The sequence below is a fragment of the Eublepharis macularius genome, chromosome 3 (assembly GCF_028583425.1).
Source record: "Eublepharis macularius isolate TG4126 chromosome 3, MPM_Emac_v1.0, whole genome shotgun sequence".
NCBI lineage: Eukaryota > Metazoa > Chordata > Lepidosauria > Squamata > Eublepharidae > Eublepharis > Eublepharis macularius.
The window spans coordinates 52,765,875-52,771,153 of record NC_072792.1 but is presented as its reverse complement, the minus strand read 5'-3'; the positions used below and the strand labels follow the sequence as shown (position 1 = coordinate 52,771,153).

General features: G+C 51.4%; 1 long non-coding RNA gene across 1 annotated transcript; it reads right to left on the bottom strand.

Moving 5' to 3' along the window:
- Positions 1 to 4,027: 4,027 nt before the first annotated feature.
- Positions 4,028 to 5,077, bottom strand: LOC129325529 (uncharacterized). The gene is made up of 3 exons (XR_008596643.1): positions 4,953 to 5,077; positions 4,566 to 4,617; positions 4,028 to 4,210 (listed from the first exon to the last, which is right to left on the bottom strand). It is a non-coding gene; the product is annotated as an uncharacterized LOC129325529 (long non-coding RNA).
- Between the last annotated feature and the right edge of the window lie 202 nt (positions 5,078 to 5,279).

Below are 5,279 nucleotides of genomic sequence, written 5' to 3'. Positions count from 1 at the left end.
GCCCAGAATGCTTATGCACGTGCACACATAATTTTTCACTGAATGTAAAATAAAACTGTTGGATAATATGTTCACTCAAGATAATCATGCCAGATTCCACTCGGAGCTTACAACTTGAGCAATTTGTTACTAGTTTATCAGTTCAGCCTTATGAAGGACTCAAACAAAGCGTACCTTGCCATGTGCTGTATCGGTCAGTTTCCAGGATGGCTTTGAAACTAGGGAAAAGATTACCTCAGTAGGACAAAAAAGGTACAATGGATTTACATTCAGCTTGTCTCTCTTCAGAGACTGGAACCTATGCTGAGCAATCCAACCTGGAAGGAATTCACTTACTTTGGAGGCTATTGTTCACATAGCTCAGTGTTTTGCTCAAGCGTGATTGCACGATCCAGTGTGTCAATTAAAGAAGAATGGAAATAAAGTGAAATCTTTGAACTTTCTGCTATTAACCTATGTGTCTCTATCCTAAAATACTCCTCCTTATGTTATTTCATCCCCAATCTAGTTAACATTTCAAAAAACAGCATTATACAATTTTTCATTTTGTCGCTATTCAGCAGAAAATGAAGATTTTTTTTGCGATATGCCAATACGTGTGCAATTGCATTATATTCCCTGCATGTGGGCACACATTAATTAATTAAATTTAATTTATTAGATTTTGCCTGCCCTCACCACAAGCGGGCTCATTATTTCAGCTTTCCCTATGCAGTCAACTGGAAGTTATAGAGAACCCTTCAAATCATCCTAGCTTAAAGATTTTGCCACTATCTAAAAACAGGTTGTGACTCTGCAACAAGATGTAACACATTTGTTGCAACAAATTTCCTCCTCATTCTAAAACAATGTTTTCAGAAAGCTGAAGAGCTAGTGTTTATTAAGCGTTTAACATCAATTCCGTGGAGTAGATAAATGGTATCCCTAGCCATAATATGTGTTACCTTCTTTTTGTTACTCTGTAACTTTGTGCTTTATTTTTCCAATCCATCCATCCAGGGACAATATTCAGGAAACAATATTCAGGTTTGTAATTTGGGCTGCAGCAGCGTACCTTGTATTGGGTCTAAACAAAGCACTACAAATTAGTGAGCCACCTTTTTAAGTTTGGCAGAACTTTTCTTCAAGCTAGATTTGGAGGGTGGCATGAAAAATAGAAAAGATGTCTCTAATGGAATTAATGTGAATTAATGGAATTATGTGAGCATATAATTAGAATAGAAGAGCTATTATGAGTGATATTGGGTGCTAAAAAGCTTCAAGTTGGACCAAGGGCTTTTGGGGAGAGGGTCTAATAGATCAGAATAGTTACTTGCAATTTTTGCTTGCTTTAAATATGTCAGCTATAATGTTGATTCTTTGCTCATGCAAAAAAGCCAATACTGATTATTCTATGAAAGGCCAGATAAAAACACTAATTAAAACTGGCATCTTTGAATTAAATCTATTCACCTGTTGTTAGTAAAAACTGCCTTCTGAGAGGTAAACTCACCTGTAAAATGTATTATTCCATTATGGCAGGATCTATGTTTCATTGGATACTGCAGTATTGTAATCATTCATCTCCCGGATTATCCTGTCCAGATTAAAGTAACGCAATATCCAACGTGAGAATCCAGTCTTAATTATAGTTGTGCTTAGTTTACAGAGTCTTGAACTATTTACAATTCAGTCCTATGCATGCTCCTTCAGAAGTACCTATCAATTTGACTTTCTCCCACAAAAGTGTGCATAGATTTAAAGTCTTAATATTTTAAAAATTGTGTTACAGCATTATGAGCAGCTGAAATTTGTGTACCACTAGTGGGATCATGTTGACTTGTTCCTTCAAATACTGTTCTGGTACTCCAGAACAAAACAATACAATAAAATCCAGGATAAAATATAAGATTTTGTAACAATCTCAGCAATCCTTTATGGCTTTGCTCCAGATGCCTCAAAGAATGTCTCTTTTCATGACAATAACTTCCCCTGACAGCTGCACTCCTTGGGATCTATGAATCTGTCAGACTGGGAAAATGTCTTGTTAGAAATGGAGACAAGACCTTGGGTTGGATTCAGCCAGTTTTTTCACTCGTTATTACTGAATTCTCCTTACTACAGCCCCCACCCCACATAACTTTTGCTCTTGCAGATCCCATGCAGGTTTTTGATATCCCATCCACCTTTTCTTCAACAGTGAATAAGTCTGTTGGATCCAACCCCTTTTCATTAATGAAGTCAAAGTTCTGTGACTGATTAACTAAGCAGAGTTACTCCAATCTACTCATCTTGACTTTAGTGGGCTGAATCTGGAGTAGTTCTTCACTCTAACAGCGCAATCCTATGGCCAGCCCCAACGCCGGTGCAGCTGCACATGCGGTGTGGCGGCGGCGCCAGGCCGGATCCTGTGCCAGCAAACTGTGGCCACAGCGGCGCCAGCAGCAACGCAGAGATGCAAATTGGTAGAACCAGAAAGTGTTGTGGGCGGGTCTGATGCACGGCCGCCGCCGGGCGCAGCCAAAGGCGCTGTTCCTGACAAGCGGCAGGAGGAGGGGCCAGGATAGGCGCAGCCAATGGGCAGCACGCGATCCCGGCCAGGCCCCAGAGCAGCAGGCAAATCACGCCCATGCCGGCAGACCACCCTGGCTCATGCGTTGGGCGGGGCTTGCAGTCGGGAAGGAGAGGGGTGGGCATGGTCTGAGGAGCCTCTCCCTCATTTGCCCAATGCAGCACCAAGTCCGTGGCAGCTGCGTCCAGAGAGGTTGGCATGGGACTGCCAGGCACCCTGCCATGAGGAATCCAGGGCAGCAGCCAGTCCCGGGAGTAGGGAACAGCCACCAAGTCACGCCGAAGGGGAGGGTTGGCCTGAGGCCACCACCCAGAGGCAGACACAGCGGGCCTGCCCCAGTCCCCGTCCCAAGGCAAAGACCACAGACACCCGTTGCACAGAAATCAGTCTTTATTATTATACCATCCCACCTCCCCCAGCAGACTTGAGGAAGGGGAGGCGTGTAGGAGAGGCAGGATGTCGAGGGCTGGGCAGAGCCCATTTGGAAGGACAGGCAGCCAGGGGCCCGTCGACAGCCCGGGCGCTGCCTCGCCAGCCCCCTCCCCGCTTGCCCCCTGTGCCGTCCAGCGCCTGTGCGAGTGCATGGTCAGAAGCAGCTGCCTCTCCACCCAGCCTTCCCGGCTGCGGCAACCAGGTCACGCGGCCAAGCCCCGCTTCGCTGTCCCCGCCCCCCCAGGACCCTTCCCCCTTGTCTCCAGCAGCTGTATAACACCTTTGTCTGCGGCCCCGCCTGTCCAGCAGAACACCCCACCCCCCGGAACGTGGCAGCAGGGCTCACCGGCGAGGCCAGCGGCCAGACCCCCTTGGCCATCCACGGGCCCGGCCTCTTGCATGCAACTGTGCCCGAGGGAGGGGCGCCTCTGGGGCAGGTGGAGCTGCTGCAGCGGGCGGGGCTGGCGGGTCCAGGATGGTGACGAGCTGCCCAAGCAGGGCTTCGGCACGGGCTTGAGAGGCGCGGAGCCCCTCTCCCACCTCCAGTACCGCGGCCATGAACTCCCGCCCGCAGTTGTTCGCCTCCTCCCATGCGGCATGCACCTCTAGCCGCTCCCTCCTCCAGCGCGTGGAACCTCCTGCCCGGAATATGGCATCCGCCTGCCTCTACCCTAGTTTCTTTGCTGATGGGGAGATTTGGGAGAGTGGACCGTTTCCCCTGCCATCTCCCACCCCCCTGCAGCAGCACCCCTGGCAACCCTCTCCCTGGCTTATTATCAGGTGCCAGCTGCTCGCCCTACCAGGGACTGATCGCCCTCGATGGCTCCCCCCTCCTCTCTGACATGCCCTGCCCCAACCCTCTACCTGACGTTACTGTGAGGGGAGGGGGGGCGGGGAGGCAGAACGGGGTCTGTCAGATACATTTGTGGCGATGTGGAGGTGGAGATATGTGACAGGAGTGTTGGGGGAGGAGCAGAGGACAAAGTCAGACTCGCAGAAACAGAAGGCAGTTGTTTGACAACTCGTTTTATTGCACTGGAACAAGTGGGCTTGTTTTTAGGCTAGCAAGGGAGCCAGGGAATTCTTCACAGCCCTCCTTCCAGCTCGGCGGGGCAGGGCTGGGATGCAGGCCACGGTGCAAAAGTGCTTCCTGGGCTGCAGCCAACCGTCCGTCAGAGATGTTTGGGGAGGGCGGGACGCGGGGGAGCAGCCCTGCCCTGGACGTGCCTGTGGGGGAAAAAGACACGTGTGGGCTTTGCCTCGTTCCACTGGCGAGGCAAGCCCCACACTCCGCCATCCAGGAGGATGCATATAGTCGAGGCCAGCAGTGACCAGCTGATGCATGACGGTCTGGCGAGGATGTGCTCGGCCTTGGCAAGCCTTTACCTTTAAGGGAGGGAATGAGCTGGTCATAACAAACACCTGGTCGCATGTGGTTTTTGGGGCGCCTGCCTCTGAGGCGGCCGGGGCGGCCATGGTTGCCCCCCACCCCTGCTAGGCATCACCCAAAGCAGCAAGTGAGCGGGTGGGTTCAGGTGAATGGGCGGTTTGCACTAATCTGTGGAACAGCCCCCCCCCTCACCTGTCAGTGCTCTGTCGGCCATCACCAGGCAGGAGCGCCAGAGTCAGGGCACCTGCAAGGAAACAGGAGAGGCTGCAGTTAATTTGCCAAGTGTCATTCCCTTCTGCCTCGGAAGGGTTAATTTGTTTGTGCTTAGTTAGAAGCAACGAGCTTGCATGAGTCCAGTTAGATGTTGAGTCATTCTTTCTGTCAGGATAGAAAGGGAGTTAGGCAGACATTTGCACTTCTTCCCTTTTACGGGAAGTTCCTCCACTTTTTCACAAAGTCCCCCGAGTGCATTCTGTGCCTGCCACCGTGAATGCCCTCACCCCCGTTCGGTGTTGAAAGGAGCAATGCCACGCAGCACACGGACAGAGGGGCAGAGCCTCCGGCCAAGTGCACACTTACCTGGGGTTTGGGTGGCACTGGCCGGATGTTTTGTAGGGCACATTCGCAGATGATTGGGTGCAGAGAGGAGGGCTCGTCCATTCCGGGCGCGCATGCTGATTGGACCCCAGGATGGTTCTCATCCTATGCTCCTTCAGGCCATGGGGGCGGGGCGGGGCGCTCAGAGAGAGGGTCGGTTTTTTGCCGTTCCATGGGCGCCTATGGGCTACGCCTTCTTTTCCCGTGGCGTAGCTTTTTTGCGCCGCTGTGGGCGTTCCCGCTTCTGGAGGGGCTTAGGGAGCGGACTAACTCCGGCCCCACCCTCCCCCCATGCCGGCGCAGGGCTCT